This window comes from Salmo salar, chromosome 25 (assembly GCF_965601325.2).
Source record: "Salmo salar chromosome 25, fSalSal1, whole genome shotgun sequence".
Classification (NCBI taxonomy): Eukaryota; Metazoa; Chordata; class Actinopteri; order Salmoniformes; family Salmonidae; genus Salmo; species Salmo salar.
In genome coordinates, this window is record NC_138315.1 from 19,247,095 (window position 1) to 19,270,455 (window position 23,361).

Here is a 23,361-nt window from a genome sequence, read left to right on the forward strand (position 1 = left end):
AAGCTACAGTGTGTGGTGTGTTTATGCCTGCGTGACATCTCTTCGTGGCGGCACTATGGGGGAGGTATGTGTAGGATAACACAAGGTTAGCCTTGTGTAGACAACTAACCATCTCACAAAGACAGGAGATTTTGAGAGACAGCCAAAGCAAAGCATTCTCTGTTCTACAGATAGCAATGCAAGATCCCTGTGGCTAACTAAGTGCTCTATGGAAGTTATTTATCCATGAATGTACAAAATTCTACCTCAGATACGGAAAAGCAAAGCGTGTCACCATATTGCGCATGTAAACAACCATTGTGAACTGGTAAGGTATTTCAATTATTTTACGACTTCCCATTTCATCAAGAAAGTTTGATGACTCCCATCCAAAACCTGTGAAAATGAATTTATGGCAGACGAAGGCCTAGATGATTTCACAATGTTTGACATTTCTGAGGAAACCACATGGTGACAAAAACATAATTGATTTAATTCTCTCTGGGTTGTGTAAAGACTGCCTTGGACCGGTGCCTCCATATCCTCCAATAGGAACCACAAGAAGACAGAGTCCTTGGAATGTGAAATGCAGGGAATAGTTTAGCCATGTAGAACTTGACAGGTCTCCTTTCCACACAGGTCGTTCAAATAAATACACTTCAAGAGGTCCCAATACTTTATGCCTAAACATGAAGCAAACATGAGCTTCATAGGTAGAGTGAAGACCTGTGCCTGTAGCAAATGTGCAAAGTGAATCAAACCAACTAGTGTTTTCACAGCTGTGGATAGGAAATAAGGGGACACTCTATCCCTCTCCTGTTCTCACTCTCACTCTCCTGCCTGCGTCTCCATATCCTTAATAAACCTTTAAAACACTTCTCCGGATCACTTCAAAATGTGTTGTGGGGGAAGCAATATGCTCATTTTGAAAAGTTAAGCATCAGACATGTGCTTATGCTAACAAAATTGATACTTCCAAAAGGTTGTTACCACGGTGGGCCGTTCATCTCCATAATGCTCTGGAACTAGGAACAGGGTGTAAGTCCACTTGTATACACTTAAACAGAGAATTCCTGTTATTGCATTGTCAAGAGTGAGGAGTAGTCTCGCTTAGATAAAGATGCTGTACTTGCTCATTTTGTTGGGTAGTCCACTTTGTGATTCGACACAATTCTACTAAGTTGCACGTACAGTATTTTGACCGCCCCCAATGATGGGTCACCACTCTTAAAGCTGGTTTTCCTCACACTGTACAAATACATTTATCTTGAGATTATTCAAAGATTGTAATAAAATATGAAAAGATTCGTCTCTAGACTCATTCTGCCCAATTGAAGATGTCATTAAATTGAGTAAAAGACCATACTTAAAAGCTACTTGCACTTGATAGGGGCTGATGTATCATTGTTGACGCTGTGCAGGGAATTGGATGTAACCTATATTGCATAGTGGTGAATTAGGAGACTAGAGAGGCCTGATCGTTCAGTCCAACTTAGTTCTCTATCTGGCAAGGGCTTCACATTCTGAGAATTCTCCTGCAAAGTCTTGCAGCTGCAAAGTCTTACAGCCTTGCATTTTTTGTCATATCATTAATATATTATCAAATCATTGCAGTTTTATTGGAAACATTGCTCTACTGTACAGTGCTCTTCTATCGATTTTCCTCTATAAAACATGTAAATAATGTTCATTGAACAAGCAAAAGTATCATTTTTGATGGTCCTTTTGGGCAATTCATGTTGCTGGTTAACAGTAGCTGAACCTTATCCTTTTCAAATTGAATTATTGTTACAGTAGTTTCCATTTGGATGAAACGGGCTCCTCCTTCACATCACTACCTCCTATCTAATCTGTACCTCCATAAGGGAACCTCATGCCTGTACAGTAAATATTTATATGTCACAGAGATCAAAGGCAGGATCTAAATCAGATCTGTATGATTACAGTAGGAGTCCCACGGTACGGGAGTGCATGGAGCAACTCACACACAGCAGCACCGGAGGAAGGCATGGTGAGACTATCTTGATTTCCCTGCCTGGGTTTACAAGTGCAACCGCTGCCCCTGGGCAGTTCCAGGGGTCACCTGAGAATTCAGAGCCAAAGTCTGGCAATGTGTGGTTAGTCTTTCAAACAGTAGAGTAGACCTAGACCCCTTCCCATCCCACGTAAAGATTGCTCCTAGCCTTAGTTCATTGACAGCTGGTATGACTTGGGAAGTGAAGGGAGGCAGAATAAAAATGATAACTAGGAGCATATGGAGGAAATAGCTGGGCCAATGGGACTGCTGAGTGGGGTCAGTGTACTCCCAGAACCACCCACGATCCATCCCTCCCCACCGCCCCCAGTCTCTGTCCCCTGAACCACATCCTGCTACACAGGTGCAATTGTAATTGGCTACTACACTTGTCATATTAGACATGATCCACTAGACTAGCACTTCCATATGCTGTGAAACATGATATTCAACTACAGCAACTTGGATTAGGCTATTTTGATGGTCGTGTGTAACGAAACCCTAGATTCTTGCCACCCTGAAACTATACTGTAATTGTTCACCAAGGAGGCCAACAAGTGGTGAAGGAAAAAATGGGTCTGTAACGACTGTAAAAATGTGGATGGTTCTAAAGCTTTCCAAAACTTAAAAGTAATTCCAGTTTGGGGCCTGACAGACAAGGTACAGTAGAGCACAGAGGCACAGCAAAGCATCTGTGCATAACAAAAAATGAAGCATATAATTCCTGAGTAGAGAGACCAGCCCTCCATTTCACACACACTAAAAGGGTGGCACTCCCATTGGGTACAAAACACAGCTGGACAACTGCAACAAACTCTTCATAGGCTGATGATGGTAACATCTCCTTACGGCAGCCAGTTCTCTCCTCTATGATCATTGCCATGCGTTCACCTGTCACTCAAAAACACGAAGCAAACGTATCTTCCGGAAAAACTGGGTTTGAAAATCTATTTGTTTGAAGTCCAACCAAGTCAACTCCATGGGACGCTGTGTCTGAGTAAAAGACGTCAGTGTCAAAGAGATGGACTATGCTCAATTGAATATGTGCATATTAAATTTCATTTAAAATTTGATTACACATATTTTTCACATTTCTAAGATGAAACCGCATAGCTTTCCTTCATGGTGCCCCAGATTTCCCTCCCAATTCAGCACAATGAAGTATTTCATGTTAAGTCTAACAGCTAAGCCAAATCTCTTGTAGTGCTACCTTCTAGTTTTCCCCTGATTGAGTCCGTTATATACCCCGTTCTATTTGTTTGTATTTCCTATAGCTCTCTTAGACATCTCTTACTTGTAGACGCAGTTCCTAAACTTCTCAGCTAGTATTTCAACTCAGGATTCCCAATTAAACACCCAAGTCCACCCTGTTCCTGTGCTACATTGCAAATAGCCTAGTGTGCATACAAGGTCAGCTTAATTAGTTAGTTACCATGAATTGCACTGGTATTAGCCTATAACATACTGTAACTGTTGTTACATTTCAAACCTCTCTCCACCTCTTAACTGCATCTGGAAAAAGGAGAACTGGGTAAAAGGGGAGGTGAAATGTCTTTCCCTTGTGATTAAAGTGTTGAGCAACCAGAGGAAAGTTGCATGACTAAGCCTTCATTCCGGTGAATATAAAGTGCAGCTTCAGCAGATTTCATCATCCTATGGTCTGACAGGACTCTTCCAGGTAGCCAACAAACAGTGTTGCGACAAGACCTGACCTAACCCAACCAAGTTCCCCTCTCTCACAGTTTCACCAGGAGAGGAAAGGGGAAGGAGGGACTAGACATAAGTATCTGTTAACTTTCACCTTGGGCATCGTAAAAGGAGATGAGGCACACAAAAGTGGATAAATAGATGCTTTGACTGATTTGAAAATTTGGCCCTGTTATATTTAAACTACAATATGTCAATTTACTACCGCACACCTCATAGATTTCAGAACTTAAAACGGCACACAATTCAGAACCACTATGCATCTTAATTTTCTTGTCATGATATGCCATTATTTATAAAGATAAGATACATAGACAGTAATCGTCCAAACACAATAAGAGGTGGTGCAGTATAATGTAAAGTGGTTGACTGTAGTTGCCATTAAGAGTAGCATCAATTGCTCACATTTTGTTACTCCTCGACCCTCCTATCTGAAAAAATGATCGCTGTAACATAACTAGCTCATTAAAGTGAATTACAGAGTACAATTTGGTCTCTTTAAGGTAACCCCTCATCCTCTGATTAGAAACAGATGAGGTACTTGAAACACTTAATTTTCTATTAGGACTGATTAAGGTAGTGCCAAGGGCTACTTCTCTCCGATAAACCAAAAGCTTGGCAAGTATTTGTTATCGTTAATTGCCCTAAATCATCAAGGAGAGGGGACTGAGTTTGATGGAGCCAGTGGGAGTGAATTGTTTAAGGCAACATTTTCATGGGAACCTTTACCACTAAGAAGGACACTTCTCTCTGAGATTTGATTAATTGTTTGTTTAACTCTCATCCACAGGTCTTAGCCCTGGTATCATCTATCGTTGTGAGAAGGAGATATTCCACATGCGGGAAGCAGGAGTTGATGGGATCTGACAGAGGCATGTGTCTCCTGTCACTCACACTGACACAAAAGGCATTGTGGGAATCTCTCCTGGCAGCTCAGCTTTGATGTGTGTATGCTGGGATGAGTACTGGAACTGCTCCTTTGTTTATAACAGACAGAATTCAAAATCTGCATGGCAGAAATGGGCAGTTTTCTTGATGAGTTATTAAAACATGGTAATGTATTCAAAGTGAGAATCATTCAGATCTAATGTGTTTCAGATGTACAGTAACATGTGTAATGGGGCATATCCTGGCATATAGTTCAGAATTAGGCCTATATGTTGGTCTTCACGGAGGGACGTGTAAATCTACTTAAATAGCTATTGAGATTGTTAAAACATTTCTTAAAACTCTTTCTTGTAAAAGATACATAATATCAGGACAACAAAAGTGAAATAGAATAACCATGTTGTAGCATAATAAAGCCAGTATATATTTATCTTAATAATGTCATAAATTAAAAGGAATAATCTTGATGCACCTGCATTATTCATTCATGTTTACTGTCAAATTACAACCACCCTGTCACGGTCTTGGAAATGAGCAGACCCAGGCGCAGCGGATGTTGAGTTCCACATAATTATTTAAGTGAAATTAACAAAACAAAATAACAAAACTTACAAAGACCTTGAGGACGTAGTGCCTAAACACACTAACAAACAATCAATATCCCACAAAACACAGGTGGGGAAATAGCTACCTAAATATGGTTCCCAATCAGAGGCAACGATAAACAGCTGCCTCTAATTGGGAACCACATTAGCACCAACATAGAAATAGATATACTAGATCGCCCCCTAGTCACACCCTGACCTACTACACCATAGAGAACCAAGGGCTCTCTATGGTCAGTGCGTGACACACCCAGGGCATGTCCATGGGGACAACAGTGATTTGGCCCAAAATACCCCAACGTGATTTCATAGTTCTGACAGCAATTTGAATATATCAATTTACATAACTGAAATGTCATCTTTCCTTGTCTTCAGGCCCCTAATCTAAATATTCTGAATTTATGTTGTTGTTGCCATTGCACATAATTCTGTGTCAAGTGAAATTAAATTGTTTTGAACACTAGGCAGCCGATGACGCTTTTGAAACGGCCGTTGACGATTTCATAACTCCTGACTTTAGTGAAATGACCGCTGTATCATGAAGATTTTCAGGATGACGTTTTTAGTGTGTTACCCACAGTTGCTCTACTCTACTTGGTGGGAAAGCATCTCACCGCCAGACTCGTCTCTCCCCTGGGCCTGAGGCAGAGGTATTTGGCTCTGTAATAGGAAGCGTCTGGTTAGCACTTAGCAGCTGAAGTGCGCAATCAGGTCTGTTGCAGATTCTCTTACCCACGAGCTGGCCCTGTGGGACCAAGGTTGAGCTAACATCACCTGACGTCTCCCCACACCGGCCGTGCGTGTGTGTATGTGTGTTCAAAGGTTTAGGCAGGACAGTTGGTGCACTGTCGCTGCCCTTGCACAGGGAACACTGTTTTCTCTCTAACAAGCTCTGGCAGACCTACAGGGCTTGTCCAGGACTGGATACACCCAGGGAAGGAGAGATGACATCCTGTTAGGACCTCCCCTTGTACCCCAAACAGTAAAAGAGCCTTGCATCACACAGTGTAGTGAATGCCTCCATTGTCCTTCAGTGAGATGGGCAGAGCTTTACAGTACATGACAGATGTTAACATGTCAATATAGCAACTTTATAAAACAATCAACTTTCTTTTAAAAAATTGGTCTTCATAGTCATACAATTAAACATGATTCATACCAATCAGCATGGGAAATAAATTGTTCACTTTGCTTGGTAACGAGTCGTAAAGTCAGTTTATTTCATCACAGATTATTTTCGGCTGATTTGCCAATAAAACCAATCTAAATCTTCTAAAAACGTCAAACATCATATTCTTTCCCTGTCAGAGAAAAAATGGCCACACGATATTACCCTATCTTCTTCACTAATTCATTGAAGACGTGAACTTTGTTTCTGGGAACTGAATTTGGGGATATTAATTGAATGTTCACCTCAGGCAACAAAACAATCGCCTCGCCATTGACTTGGGTGAGGTCAGACTTGAAAGAGAGAAAGCATTTGCCCCCAAACAATATCCATGAATCCTTCAAAGAAGCAATGCAGTGCACTACTGAGTCAGCGACAAGGGTCATAATCTGGTTAGGGGGCTGAACAGGGTCAGTGTAGTTAGAGGGTAAGCCCAGGTCCTGTCCATTGTTCCCCTGCCTGTTTAGTAAGGAGAACTACATTAATCACTCCACTGGTTCAATACCTCACCCTTTCAGGGTCCCCTCAGGTCACACAAGAGGTGACTAAGACCAACTCAAGTCTTCTCTCCCGAAAAAACATCTCTGCACTTACAACCTTAAAGCTGGAATCCTTAATGTTGAAACAGCCACGTCCGTTTGCGATATTACAACAACAAAGAAGCCACAAACACTCGAAACCACCAACACAGATTTTCCCCTTCGGACATCATTGTGCGTGTGATAGAAGAGCACAATATGTACCGCAACATTCTTTTTAACATGCTGCATGGTGCTCCTCAGCTCAGCAACAAAATCAGTAACAATGGTGATGGGGTGGCCAGTGGCACTGTTTCCCCTTACTGCGGATTCCATCTTTAACTAACTTCTCACTTTACCATCTACTTCCAAGATTGGTTTCCTTGATTCCCAAAATCCGTGAAAAAAATGACCCCTGAACATTTGTCTTCAGATTCCTCTTCCTTTTTGACAGAAAGGCACCTCATTGAGAGGTCAGTGTTAACTCAATTCTATTTAATATATTTTCAATCTTATATTCTGCAATGAAATTCTTAATCATGTTACCCTGTTTTAAAATTCCAAAGTACATACTTTTGTAGCACACACAAATAATACAATACTATTGTATGTCTCCATCATGTTTTGGTAGTTTGAGTTATTCTGTACGTTTCCGACATTCTTTCCCCTTCCACTACTAGATGACTTGACTTCCACTCCCCTTTAACCTCTGGTTCTAAGCACAGGAGTGAGTATGGCCACTTTTAGATGCTCAACACGTGAGACGTAAGCTACACTGACCCTGCAGGGCCAGAGGTAAGCACCTGACATTTCCTGCTTTTGCTCGTTGTAATCGACCATATCCTTGGTTTACTCGACTTAAACAGAGCAGGGAAGTGTGCGTTTATGCAGTGTAAACCCTCACTGCCATACAGGATGCAGCAGCTGTCAAAAGTTTACCTGCTTGACATAAACTGCAACAGCCTCGTGTGTTTCATTTAGCAGGCCACTGACATGCGATAGGATACCCGTTTTCTCTCAATCAGAATGGTTTGGCTTCTACTCACTAACAGGGCACATTCAGAATGTAAAAGTACAGTATTTATCCCTGGTGTGTTTTTATTTGACATGTATTTACCACTTTGAATTCCTCTTCACCCTCCACTAACCCTCCCTCCTTCCTCTCTCCTTTATGTGTACTTTGTGCCGTCTCTGGGGGGACATTAATGACAGCCATCAGAGGCAAATGGTATCTGTTGAATCTACAGGATGGCTGATTCATTGGGCCCCCGCCCCTTGTAGTCATTACCTAAGGAGATTAGGTACATTACATTACGTTATGTTTATCTCCATATCAGCACTGCCAGTTTTATATTGTTACACAATACATTTTTGTCTGGATCGCTTGCCATTTCACATAAAATCATTTGATATATTGCATAGCAACATGAGGCAAGCAGTTTGGTCCATTTAACTTCTCAAACAGCCCTCAAGTAGTACACCTTAGAGTTGCATAAACACAATGTCCATGTATTTTCTCTTCCTTTTCTGTTCTTTTCTCTCATGCTTTGGCTGTGGTCAGGTTGAGAGAGAACAGGACACGCCTAAAACCCTAAAATGTCCCCGGTGGCCAGTGTCAGTTGTGCATGGAGATTGTGGTCCTTGGCCCCTGCCCAAGGATTAGGTGTTCCAGGGAAGAAAGAATTCTTGGCTCGCCCAATACCCCAGAGTGCCTTGGGAATGGCGAGTGTGTGCCCCACTACCGCACCCAAACCCTTTCCCCTCATACCCTGCCCTCACTTCTTGCCCCTGCTGCAGAATAGTTACAGGCAACGTTGGTATGCAGCCCTAGACAGTGTCCACAGAAACACTGCAATCAACAGAACATGCCAACAGAGCGAGATGGATAGAGAAAAGGAGGCAGCGAGAGAGATAGAGAGAGAGCCAGAGAAAGAGGGGGAGAACCCCAGTTAGGAGAAAATAGAGAGGAAAAGAAGAGAGGGGGCAGGGAGACAATAATATGGCATAGGGACAGAGAGAAAGAAAGCGAGAGAGAAAGTAATAGTGACACCAGAAAGAGAGATCCAGTGAAGAGAGAGAGAGAGAGAGAGAGAGACGGACTGAAGGAGGAGGGGACAATGAGCTTATTGTGTAGCGGGGATGAAGGGAGAGAAAGAAAGAAACACAGAGAAAGAGAAAGAGAGAGAGAGAGAGAGAGAGAGAGAGAGAGAGAGAAAGAGAGAGAGCAAGAGAGAGAGAGAGAGAGAGAGAGAGAGAGAGAGAGAGAGAGAGAGAGAGAGAGAAAGATCTGCAGAGAATAGCACCATCTACAGGCCAAATCTCCAAAAATACAAAATACATCATCTGCTAGAATTTGATTCATTATTAGTCGCCAAAAGATATGGGTCATACTCAACATAAACAACCATTCATATAATTTACTTCAATATATCACATTATTGCTATTTAGAAAATACTTCACAAAGCACTATTGTGATGAACTATGGGTATTATCATATATGTAAAATGCCATTGTGGTCTTACTATCATCAGGCAAGTGCTATGATAGTATCCTCCACCTGTGTATTTTTTGTAATTTAGCAGCATTCTTATCCAGAGCGACTTACAGTAGTGAGTGCATACATTTCCGTACTGGTTCCCCGTGGGAATCGAAACCACAAGCGCCATGCTCTACCAACTGAGCCATATGGGACCATTACGTTTCAATACCTGCTGGTTCCAGTTAATACGCCCACCTCTCCTACTCCCACCTCAAAGATCTACCCAACCAGGAAATTCTCTGTGACATTCCCTATTCTACCTGGGTGGGAACAGTCACGTTTCTTGGATTCTTTCCCTGTAAATGTTATTCCCTGAAAATGTAAGAATTTAATATAATGTTTATTCATGATTTATTCAGTACGTGTTTTAAACCGTTTCATTGCATGAGCAAAGAATGATTATGTGAGAGCAGATGTGAGCGATCAAAAATATTTTTTCCTTATTTAATATAAAACTAATTGCAAAAATAACACTCATACTGTAGTTGTGCCCTGCTATTTGTCATCAATATCATATTGCATTTCCCACCATTGTCTCCCAGCCCTCTGACTTTGTCCTCCCTCTCCACAACACCAACTGTAACAACAGAGAATTACAAAGCCCAGGGAACCCAGACGTTTGGCCTCAGTGAAGCATGCCTACCACAGAGAGGCAAATATTTACCCTGCGTGTTGCGCTTCTTGCAACCTCCTCTCAGAGCATACTGCACCGATGGGGTGAAGCTCTCTCTCGCTCCACACCTCTCAGTAGTACAGAATATATGATTTGGGCCCTGAGGTTTTGTGACCTGACCGGGAAAACTCCTGGCCCCACGTAGGCCTATATCCCTTTTCCATAGCCATCTCCAATACACTCGTAAACAATCACCTATACACAGTAAGCTACCAGCCCTCTTAAATAGATACAGTACAGTACATGCAAACTTCAATTGCAGTACACTTGATTTTTAACTTTCAAGTAAAAGTAAACTAGTTCAGAGAAAATAATTCAGAGGAAAGAAAGCTCAACAAATTTATACAACATCTAGTACACGGGCAATATCTAGTCCCCACCAGCCCCCCGCCCCCACCCTCCCCCCGTTGTGATGAAGTGCAACCCCACTTACGGTGGGTCTATTAGCATAGCTATGTTTGTACCCTCAGATAGATGCATGATGGGTAGAGAGCACAGATGGCTATGAATGTGATCCATGGAGAGGGATAGGGGGGTGGGGACTCCCCGAGGTCTGCCACTTAGTTAGGGATCAGCAGGACTAAAAGTCTGCCCCTAAGAGGAAAATGGATGGAGAGCACCACCAAATGGGGTCCCCTGGCTTTTGTATATATGGAATGTATGCTGCATGTTTGTACTGTAGCTAGATGTAAAATAATTATATTGCTATGGTAATACTCTATGGCGGCTCAGTTTCTGGACCCGATTAACAGAATCCGGGCCTATTCCCTCCAGATTGAAGCAAGTTTTGCTGATGAGAAGGAGTATGCTTCCATTGAAAAGTAAACAACATCGTTTGCACAGCTGCCTACATCTACCTGCGTGTGGAATGGATTTATCATAAACCAGCATCTCCTCTCTTATCCGATTAGAACTTCCACTTAAAGGAATGAGCCCACAAATCCATTATAAAACCCCTGGAATATAAATTCCACTTGTTTTTGTATAATCACCAATAAACCTGGTTGGGACATGAAACAAAAAGTGTTCAGTACCCCACACCACTTTGTTGCTAAGAGTCGTTGCCATGCCAAAGCCAAAACGGAGATAGAAGGGAGAGCGTGATAAATCTGTTATAATCTGATAAAAGGGCCAGATTAGGGAGCAAATCGAGACAGTTTTGAGCTGATAACCATTCAAATGGCTTGTTGGGATTAGGGAACGTTGTCCTCTCATGTGAAAGAGCTGTGAGAGGGCACTAAGGAGGTCAACATCAGGACCAAACTGCAGACTGTGTTGATACTGTAGAAACAGATCAATGGGTAAGCTTCTAGTTTATAGATGTGGAGGTGAGGGGAGTGGTAGAGGGGCCCATGGTCCAACTGTTGACCATGTGAGCATAGCAAGGCTGTTGGGTGTCACGTTGCGACTGGGGAATATCACCAGATGGTCATATGACATAAGGTATAATATGACCCTGTCCTCGATCGTCACATTTCATTCCTTTCGGCTTCAAGAGTAACTGATCATCTGACTAAACCTCCCATATTGAGGCACATGCAATAGGTCTACAGTAGACCCACATGAATGTGTCCTCCTCCCATTAACTGAATTGTATACAGTATAAATGAAAGAAAGGCACATCCTATCCGTCATTCAAAATCCCACACAAGAACAGCTTCATTGAGAATCAGCCAGGTGAACATATGAGTATTCTCCCCGCTGACAGTGCTGGAGTGCTAGGGAGGCTGTTGCCTGGATCCCCTCAGTCCAACCCTGGAGGTCTCTATACTCTCACTCTAACTAACACAAAGCACTGAGGGTGGCTGCCTGTTGAAAAGTTTGCGAACTGTCAAACCAAGATGTAGCGTGTGGCTCAGTTCAATTCCTCTGTTCACTATCTACTTGCACATGTGGCTCCGTGAGTGTGTATGTGTTAGTCGGCCTACAGAATGTGTGTTTGTAGGTTGAACTGGCATGTTTACAAAAGTGTCCGATCTCTTCAAAATAGTTGTCTCACAGGAGTTAATGATATGAAACCGACACGAGCCGAGGAATGACTTCACAGTAAATATTATGGAGCCAGAATGTATCCTCAGCTCTGTGTAATTGGTACCTGGCTCAAGTGTCATATCTTTGATCCGAGTTCTCCTTCCTGCTCCAAAGTTTTAAAAGTGGAAATGTATTTATTGGAGTTCTACCACTTCCTACCACAGCATCTGGAAAGCCTATGGTCCGGCAAGGCGTGTTCAGCCCAAATGAAATGTGTGGAGAGGAGCTAGTTTATACTGTATTTACACCTTCGCCTACTGCAAAACATCGGCACAACGTCTGTATACGCTCTGACAACTAGTCAAACAATTACCATTCCTGCAGGAATACAAATATGGTAAACACACAATACTAACTACCATCTGTGAGGGAGAAGCTCCTTAACTAGACATTGGACTCTTAATTGTGTATGCAAATTATTACTTAGAGCTAGTGTTTTTGTATGTTTTGTGTTGATTCATTCATCCTAATTTTCTCAGCATAACTCAGTGCTTACTATCAGTCCCAATCCTCAGCAGTTCATTGTTTGGTTAAGCGTGTCACGTCTTCAATAATGTGATTGGCTCAGTTTTTTTAGGCAGGTCATTTTACAAGTGTACCCAATTAGTAAATTACTCAAGACACAGTATAAAGCAGGTGTGTTGAGCCTGTTCTAGGGAGCGAAAATGAGAACTGGGTGAACAAGTGTAGCGACGTTTCCTCAATCACAGAGGAAGAAGAGGTCTAAGAAAATGAGGAAAGCAGAGGCTGGATTTGAATTTCAGGAAGATGCCGATAAAAATGGAGATGAGGTGTCGAAGAAGATTGGTGTCAACTTCAAACAGAGTGAGCCGCACAACAAACCAAGTTCTGGAGGTGAAATTGAAGTGAATGAGGGTGAGTTAAGTGGGGTGGAAGGTATGGTGAAGAGCTCGGAACCTGAGCCTGGCATAAATGGACATGATAAAGAAGAATCTGGTCCAGTAGGAGTGAAATTCTTGGAGAAAGTGGATTCTTGCCTTTTGGTGGATCCATTTGTGGTTTCAGGGTGGGTGGGAAAGGAGTTGGGTGCAGTTGAATCGGTGAAGGTAACCTGTAGTGGACTTGTGATATTTGTTTGTGTTTCTGAGGGAGTGGGCACTTTGTGTCACGTAACTTGGGTCAAGATCTGTTTCTTGCTTTGCTCTTAGGAACAGGGCACCATTGAAAGGGGTGATTTCTTGTGCAGCGTTAAATGTGGAGGTGGAAAGGGAAAAGAAAAGAAAAGGGGGATACCTAGTCAGTTGTACAACTGAATGCATTCAACTGAAATGTATCTAGCGCATTTAACCCAACCCATCTGAATCAGAACAATTGAAGTAGAAGATTCCTGGTGTTTGTGATGCCCGCTGTTTGGTGCAACGTAAACCCGGTGGTGAGTGTGGTGAAACAGAGGCGTCACTGTCAGTCCTTTTGAGTCAAAGTCTTTACCCATACAAAATCATGTTAGGATATACCAGTTATCATGTTAGAGCTTTTGTGCCGAATCCACTGCAGTGCTTCAGGTGCAACGTTTATGGTCATGTCACAGCAGTTTGTAGGAGGGAGATTCCAAGATGTGGGAAGTGTGCCGGAGGGCATGGGATAGAGGATTGTGTAGTTTCAGTGGATAAAGTTGTGTCAACTGTAGGGGTGCTCATGTTGCTGTAGATTGGAAGTGTCTGGTGCGAGAGAGGCAGATTGAGGTGGCTAGAGTCAGAGTAGTGCAGAAGGTGTTGTATGCTGAGGCAGTGAAGAAAGTAGAGGAGGATGGGTCAAGAGTGAGGGATCCTTGTGAGTAGTAGATCTGGGCCAGCACAGAGGGATAGGCCAATGAGTGATATGTGCTTCAGTAAGGTTGGCTTCTCAGCGTTCATAGAACTGGTTAACAACCGTACCGCAGAAATGGAACGTAAATCACAGAAAATAGATGTTGGTGGCAGCTGCAGAGAAGTATTTGGGTATATGAGATTTGACCTCAGAGCTACAGGGTGTGTTGAGTGGTAGTGTCCCGTCCTCTCAGACCGTTGGCAGGATGCAGGAGCAGATAGGGTCAAAGTAGGGGAATGGTGTTGTGGATTTTTTATGAATGTAGGGTCAGTTGGAAGGGTGGTTTTTATTTTATTTATTTTTATAATTTTTTCCCCATTTTGGATCACGAATTATAATGTATTTATATTACATTCCAGTTAGGGGCAGTAAAGCAACATATTGGATGCCAACCTCTGTTAAACCACAAAGAAGAAGGAAGAATGTTCTAGAGAGCCATGTCTGAAAGGTGAGAAGTTGATTTTATGACCTTTGAACAGCCAGTCCGTTTTTCAACCTGCTCATTTGCACAATTAATTGTAGTTTACTTTTTAAGCCTTGAAGTGCACAAGGCACTTTGGCGGTGGCAGGTAGCCTAGTGGTTAGAGCATTGGCCCAGTAACCAAAAGGTTGCAAGAGCAAATCCCTGAGCTGACAAGGTGAAAATCTGTTGTTCTACTCCTGAACAAGGCAGTTAACCCACTGTTCCTAGGCTGTCATTGAAAATAAGAATTTGTTCTTAACTGACTTGCCTAGTTAAAAAAAGGTGTCAACTGCCCATGTCATACCACAATTGAAAAACAGTAGTCTACTATTTTTGATTCCATTATGGAAAGACTATACATTTTCTGCCTGAATTGTGGTCATGGTATCTTATTTCTATGCTCCTATTTCTTAGGGTGTAGAAAAGCTTTGAGCACCAGCATGCTGTAAATAATCTGGACTGGCTGCTGGCTGAGAGTGGTGGTGGATAGCCAGTGGAGTCTAGGGGAGTCTCCACATCGCCGGTAGCTGTTTATTCAGACTACTCTAGGACATGGGCCCCAGCCCCGTTAAGCATGGTCATGTGACTTGTGCAGGGTCTTGGTGTTTGGGTGAAGCAGTGTAGAACTCTGCCCCCCCCCACCTCACCCCCCTGGGATTTAAGCCTCTCCTGACATCCCTAAGCCTACTGAATAACTTTATTCACGGACCCCCGAGGGACACCCAGAAACATGCATCACCATCACATGCACATTTTTGCTCATTGAATCTCAAGCCCGTTTGTCTAGGAGGATTTCTGAATTTCACAGTGTTATTCAGAAAAATAGAGCTGTACAGTCCCCACTTTGCTGAGTGGTTGTGAAGTGCCATTATAGATGGAATTCAACTCAAGCCTGACTTGCATATGTTTTTTTCCTGCTTCTGTGACAACTGGCATTTGGACCATCACTAGGGGTCACCGGAGGCGTGGTCAGGGTATCAGTTTCTCTTCAATTGTTCTAATTTAGAAGTACAACATGTAACTGAAATTGAGCCTAATACGCCTTTGGAATGATCATTTCGATGACCTATAGGAGGAATATTGAATAACAGATGGCAAAAGATCATTAGATTGTAATTAAAATCGGGTACATTAATCATAACGTGTAATAGTCAGACTATTTTCCTTTTTCACAAGTTGTACAATTTAGACAACAGAAGGGACAACAACTATAGAAGCATTCTTTAAAATGAGAGACGAATACAAATCCTGGTATTTGCCGTGGTGTGCTGTTACGTCAACTAGAAACATATGCAAGGGAAGATCAAACCCAAATGGCAGAGGGAGACCAAAGGCTGGTATCTAAAGATGGAACACAGAACAGAACCTCCGCTCTAACACATCTGGATGCTCCATCCCAAAGGGTTGCCAAGTGATCTGAGATGTACGACACCGTATGGCATTTCTCCTCTCTGGTGTGAAATGTCTCTGTCAATATGGCCTCAGGGAGGGGGAATGCAACCAGACGAAACAACTGTCTCTTTCATTGGAAGGGAATAGGAGAAGGGTAACTTCTGTACATTTATATTTGCACAATCACGGTGCCATAGAAGAACTTAAACACAAAATATGATGTAACTGGCATAGATACATACAGTAATGTAGCACACGGGTAGACCATGTGACTTTTGCGCACGATTTCACTCCAGTTTAAATTGCAGTGTAAGTGATCTATTGTTGTTTAGCCATCCAAAACCTCTCCGAAGGGTTTTGTATTTATCGTTAAAGAGCTTTGGCACTGTTCTAATCGAGACTAAAACTGCTCTACCTTTCATCGTAAAAAAACATTCCGATACTTTCAATGACATGTACGTGTATGGAGCACACCGTTTGGCCTCCTTTCCACAACATGTTATGATGTGTTTTTAAAGGCCCAGGCTAGAGCCAGGCAACAGGGCAAAACACATCATACACGCCTAACAACTGTTAAGCATGCCATTTGTCATAGTACTAGTTTCCTTGGCTTCGGTCAGTTAGCTACAGTTGATGTATTATTACAATCAGAGCTACAAAGAGGGTACATAGACACATAGCAAAGAGCAGACACACTCTGGAAAACAGTTTGTGTTTTTTTTTGTTTTTTTACTTCTTGATCCTCTAAATACATATAATTCATGATGGCCAAAGTTTAATTCACTTAAAATGATCCAATTAAAGTTAAGGGACAGAGCGCTGGACTAAGTGAGGTTTTCTCTAGCAAGTGCCATGGCTCTTTAAGCAAGTCTCATCTTGAAATTCACAGTGATAACCACACTGGACCACAGGCTGACATGAATGACTGGGCAAAAAAACAGAAAATTACCCATTACAAATCCATCAGTGATCTAACTTGACTCCTTCAAATTCTTTCCCATCATACTCAGGGCTCTTGATACCCACTCTAGATGATTGTTTGGTGTGATGTTAATCTTGTGGTAATAATTTATTCTGGTGCCCAGTCACTGTCCTTGGAGAGGGAGTAATCAGGGATTGTGGCTACAGTAGATTTCCAATTTATGTACAGTACCAGTCAAAAGTTTGGACACACCTACTCATTCCAGGGTTTTTCTTTATTTTTACTAATTTATACATTGTAGAATAATAGTGAAGATATCAAAACTATGAAACAACACATATGGAATCATGTAGTGACCAAAAACGTGTTAAACAAATCAAAATATATTTTATTTAAAAATTCTTCCAAGTAGCCACCCTTTGCCTTGATGACAGCTTTGCACACTCTTGGCATTCTCTCAACCAGCTTCATGAGGTAGTCACCTGGAATGCATTTCAATAAACAAGTGTGCATTTGTTAAAAGTTAATTTGTGGAATTTATTTCCTTAATGCATTTGAGCCAATCAGTTGTGTTGTGACCACGTAGGGTGGTATACAGATAGCTATATTTTGTAAAAGACTGAGTCCATATTATGGCAAAACAGCTCAAATAAGCAAAGAGAAATGACAGTCCATCATTACTTTAAGACATGAAGGTGAGTCAATGCTGGAAATTTCAAGAACTTTTAAAGTTCCTTCAAGTGAAATCGCAAAAACCATCAAGTGCTATGATGAAACTGGCTCCCATTAGGATGCTGGCTCTCACGCCACAGGAAAGGAAGACACAGAGTTACCTCTGCTGCAGAGGATAAGTTCATTAGAGTTACTATCCTCAGAAATTGCAGCCCAAATAAATGCTTCACAGAGTTCAAGTAACGGACATATCTCAACATCAACTGTTCAGAGGAGACGGCGTGAATTAGGCATTCATGGTCGAATTGCTGCAAAGAAACCACTACTTACGGACACCAATAATAAGAAGAGACTTGCTTGGGCCAAGAAACATGAGCAATGGACATTAGTCCGGTGGAAATCTGTAATTTGGTCTGATGAGTCCAAATTTCAGATTTTGACCACTGTGTTTTTGTGAGACGCAGAGTCGGTAAACGGATGATCTCCGCATGTGTGATTCCCACCGTGAAGCATGGAGAAGGTGTGGGGGTGCTTTGCTGGTGACACTGTAGGTGATTTATTTAGAATTCAAAGCACCCTTAACCAGCATGGCTACCAGAGCATTCTGCAGCGATACTCCGTCCCATCTGGTTTGCACTTAGTGGGACTATCATTTGTTTTCAACAGGACAATGACCCAACACACCTCCAGGCTGTGTAAGGGCTATTTGACCAAGAAGGAGAGTGATGGAGTGCTGCATCAGATGACCTGGCCTCCACAATCACCCGACCTCAACCCAGTTGAGATGGTTTGGGGTGAGTTGGACCGCAGAGTGAAGGAAAGGCAGCCAACAAGTGATCAGCATATGTGGGAACTCCTCCAAGACTGTTGGAAATTAATTCCAGGTGAAGCTGGTTGAGAGAATGCCAAGAGTGTGCAAAGCTGTGGCTACTTTGAAGAATCTAAAATCTAAAATATATTTAGATTTGTTTAACACTTTTTTGGTTACTACATGATTCCATATGTGTTATTTAATAGTTTTGATGCCTTCACTATTATTCTACAATGTAGAAAATAGTAAAAATAAAGAAAAACCTTGAATGAGTAGGTGTGTCCAAACTTTTGGCTGGTACTGTACATGTAGTATGTGGCTGCTTTACTGAAGAATGCATCACTCTAGTAAGTCTGCACTCTCCATATATTAACTGACCCTATTGAGCTAATAGTTCATCTGTTTTATAAGAAAGATGAACTATCTGTCTTTGGCTTAGTTTATTTAAGTCGAGGAGGAGAAATGACAGTATTACCCAAACTGATTAGAGTACAACAACCCTGGTAGAATATAACATTATCATACAAAGAAATGCACAGACAGAGATTAGGCATTAGGCTGCAGTAGTCACAAACCCCTATGCTTCTCTGCTGTGGTGCTGCTACCAGGACAGCATCACAAAGCCAGTATGATCTCAACCTCAATTTCTCTGACTGTGGCTGGTCCCAGTCTGATTATCCAATAAGGCCTGGCAGCCATTACTCCACTGTGTCAGGGGCCCACGCTATCCTCCTTGCCTTGGTCTTTGCAGCACCAGCACCCCCTTTTCTGTACCCCAACTGGGCACAGTCGCATGTCAGAAATAGACTCTGAAACTCTACTATAATAGCCTTATTAACGCTACGCGGCAAAAACAAAACACCCGCAGCTCTGGGTGCAGCAAATCAGAAACTGTGCCCTTCAAATGTTCGAAGTGTCTGCAGTTATTTAGATATGGTCCCAAATGTAATTCACATGCCAAACCTCCAAAATATTGGCAGAGGATCTCAGAGATATTTGTGTGGAGGGCTAAACACATTGGGATGGGAGGCTGCATACCCATGCAGTGAAAACTGAACAGATTTCTTTTAGGAGTTATTTTTGAAAAGTTTCCAATTTTCAGGGCAGATCCACCATCAACAAAATTCCAATTTGACCACAGATACCAGCAAACTGTACGTTTCCAGGTTTTGTCGTTCAACCTTTTTTCAAGGTGTTCCTTTTTTACTGAAACTGAATGAAAACTAAAATACCAGGATTCAGCCTTAGAGCACTGAAACTATACCACCACATCAAAGCATCACCCCAAAAACGTATGTCTTTAGAGACAGACGCACCATACATTTTCATCAACGATTAATCAAAGAGTACATAATCAACTCCCCTATCAAAGAACCATCTCTTTTAATGCCAGGCTGAAATATCAGTGTTTGATCTCCTGTGGGGGCTCCATTACCTTCAATGTATTTCAGATGGCCAGGAAATGAAGATGTTGTCACATGGGTGGGGAGAGCCAGGGTAGGTTGGGTTTACTGAAGCGTTCAGCCCAGGAGGAACTCTACTGTGGAGGCTGTGGAGGAAGGGAAGGAGATCCACAGTGAATGTGTGCATGCACGCACACACACACACACACACACACACACACACACAGATGGGGCCATAAGAAAAAATATAATGGCAAACACATGTCCCTGGTGTAACACATTCTTAATGAGCAGGTTTGGGGCAAGTCTTTGAGCAGTGGAAAATTGCACCATTGATAAGAATCTTGATAACTTTAAGAATTGATTCATGACAATTACCACCACTATTTTGTATGTCAGAAAGGATTTAAAAGGTTGATTTGAGCCTTTGATTGGTTTGTAATAAGAATTCATCACACCTATCAATGTGAGTATGAGACCATTATAATTCTTTGAGTATCAGATTTGTGGTCTGAATCTACTACGTTTCCAGTAGGCACATTTCCAGAGGGGACATTTTGTAATAAGTATACAATTTCTTCAATTTTAAGCAAGTTTCCTCTTTATTTTGCTTGAATTTAAGACTATTTTGGTTCAGTGTAATCCAGATAACCTTTTCATACAGCACTTTAGAATGTTATAAACCACTCGCAAAACCGCTTTAGGCCTTCTGTGTATGATGTGCTTTGGAGAGGCTTTAGTTGCTAGACAATCACATTCTGTATTTAAGTCAGCAAACTAATGGCAGTGAAGAACAGTAGCTTCTTTGGAAATAGAAATTGACCTCTTGCTAATGGCATATCGAAGAGATCATTTGTCTACCATATCTAATTCTAATTCTGGGCACGGTGGCACATAAAGTGTCTTTAGGCTGTTTGATAATAAAGGGACTATTAAACACAGAGTTCTTTGTAAATTAACAAGCCTCTCAAAATACCTTCTGAAGTCACATCTCTCTGCTGGCTTATGTCATCCTATAGACACAACTCATTATGTTAATTTCATGGTTTGGAAGCATTTTTCCTCAAAGATGTTAAGCCACGGCAATCCTCACGGCACAATGAGGAATATTATCTAAATCATAGCCACTTTTTGTTCTATATAATATAAGACAGACCCTAAACTTGGATAGGGTATTTTTCTTTTCGTCTTTGTTTTACCATTTAGCCCTGAGGGCAGAGATTATGAAGGCCATTCATTCAGGAGTTGATTTGCATAATGTTTGGTGTCAAAACTATGGTGACAGTTTTCCGTTCTCTCTTACAGGGGCTCGATATGGGAACCGGAACTGGGGATAAGTATTTGTAAGACAGTTCCCTGACCCACTGAGCGGACCGATAGGGGGCTAAATTCCACTCGGTGAGCAACAGAGAGAGTTACAGTACTGAATAAGACATTTTAAATACTTGTCAAAATGGTGGGAAAGAAGATGAGGCGCTCTTTCTTCATAGGATTGTCTCTCTTCTTTATTGTAAACCCTTCCAGGAAGGAGAAGGTTTTCCTCCTGCCAATGATGTCAAGATTGAATATAGTAGAAGACTGTAGGGCTCAATTCAAACTCTTATTACAGTATTGACTCAATAACATACACTTTTTGTGTCCATACTGTAAAATAAGCAAATAGAGCCCCTCACAGGTAGATGCTTTTAGCATTCAGAATAAGACACGAGTCGCTAGCAACACAGGCAGTAGTTGAAGATAGCCATAAACGTTACTATTGCAAGTTTGATTACACTAAGTCAACGATAGAGCCTGCCATCTATATTACTGCAATACTTGCAAAGACATTCCAGTTTTGTGGTTCTACATGTGTTTACATTTCGTAAAATCAACGTTTACTCATCATTTGTTTTACTTGTTCTGCCAATGTCCACTTAGCTCTGTCAAAGAGGAACACAGAAATCACTTCCCACTGCTTCAGAAGCCAGAGAGGAGAGAGGAAGAGGAAGGAAGGTGACGTTGCTAAGTGACTGGTCTTCAACACTAGAACCACTCTCCTTCCTACTGGCCTCTCAAACTAACACAGCCAAGTGCATCCAAACAAGCTAAAGATTTAATTATTCACTTTTATCAACAACATTTCCTGTTGAACTGTCCAAACACGGGAGGGAGGCTTTAGTTTGCTTTCTCCTCTAAGTCTTTAGAGAACACTGCATCTTCATGTAAACCTGCTTTGATAGAGTAGCGGCTCAATGAGAGCTTTGTTTTGGGCACCATTTAATCCTTTCTGCTCCCTTCTAATCAATGGACACTTAGCAAACTTAGGAGAAAAGAGGCAGTTACAAAACTGACCTGGTGTCCATTTAACACATCAGAAAGCGGTTGGCTTGAGTTTTGGACATCATGCTATGTCATTCTCCCCCACTTGGCATAGATACTGTACCAGTGTCCAATTCAGATGGCAATGTGACAACGATCCAATTACATAAAAACTATGAATAAACACTTAGCTGATGAAAATAGAAGCTAGGAGAATCAGCTGGACATAGTGGTGAATGGTGGTCTTCAGGCAGCACTTACATGATCAAACAACCATAGTCCCTCCTGAGAAGAAACATATGGGAATGTTCTGTAAACAAACACAGAACAAGGAAGCGTAAGCATCAGGAACCTCCCACAATGCATTGCTCAACAGGGATGTGATAATAGTGCATGGAATACTGTATAAAGCTAAAGTCACGGTGCTGCAGACAGAGGACAACTTTTGAGAACTCACCTCATTGTTATATATGAGGTGGCGGTGAAATAGTGAAAGTATTAACGCTGTTGCACAGGGCTGAAAGTCTAAACTGATATCAAACAATTAACTTCCTGGACTTCAACTCCAACTTCCTGATCTGAATATTGTTTCCTTGAAGGTCACCGTCTGTTTCATAAATATCTCCCTGATAACCTCTCTTCAGACTTAATTAAAGCAGAGGAAAGACTACCTCACGCAGTAATGGGGAGTTTATCATTGACCTTCTGACAGGGCTATTGGCCTCCATTGGCCATGTCATCGCCCCCATCTGAAACACCATTGTACTGGGGTGGACACAATTTGCCACTACCGCTAATGACCATTAGACTCTCTTTCAAAGAAGCAGAGGAAATGGCTTATCAGTAGAGTGGACTGATCAAGTTATTTGGATCTCTTCTCATTATTGAGGACATTCAGAGAGTTCGTCTGGTCCTCTCTGCTTTGTAGGACCAGATACAGGGAATTATACTGTAATAATGCTGTTATCGCATTGTGGGATGTTTTTCTGAGGTGCATTGAATTGGGCCTGAGATGGAAATCTGTTTCATGGTCCTCATGGTGTGTGTTGTATAGTGGAGTTAGAAGATTAATAAGGGGAATAAAAGACTGTTGAAAGGCTGTTGAACTGAGAGCTATGTGTTGTGTTCACTTCCCAACTGCACGGACACTCGAGATGTTGTTAATCGGATTGTCTTCTCTTTGAAATGTTGAAAAACATAAAGGGGCAATGTCAGATTTCAACTGTCAGTTCATGACTTGATACAATCTGGCCCTGGTATCAATAAGTAATGGGTTGGTTTTCTTAAATACTGGAAAACTTCACCACAGTAGTTTATGATACTATCATGGCTCATGGCTGTATATCTTATATAAACTGTAGCTTTAATTATATGACTTGTATAATAGCTTGAAAGACTGGCCCCTAATTGCATGACTATCCCTGCAATGAACCGAGGCGCAGTCAATTCG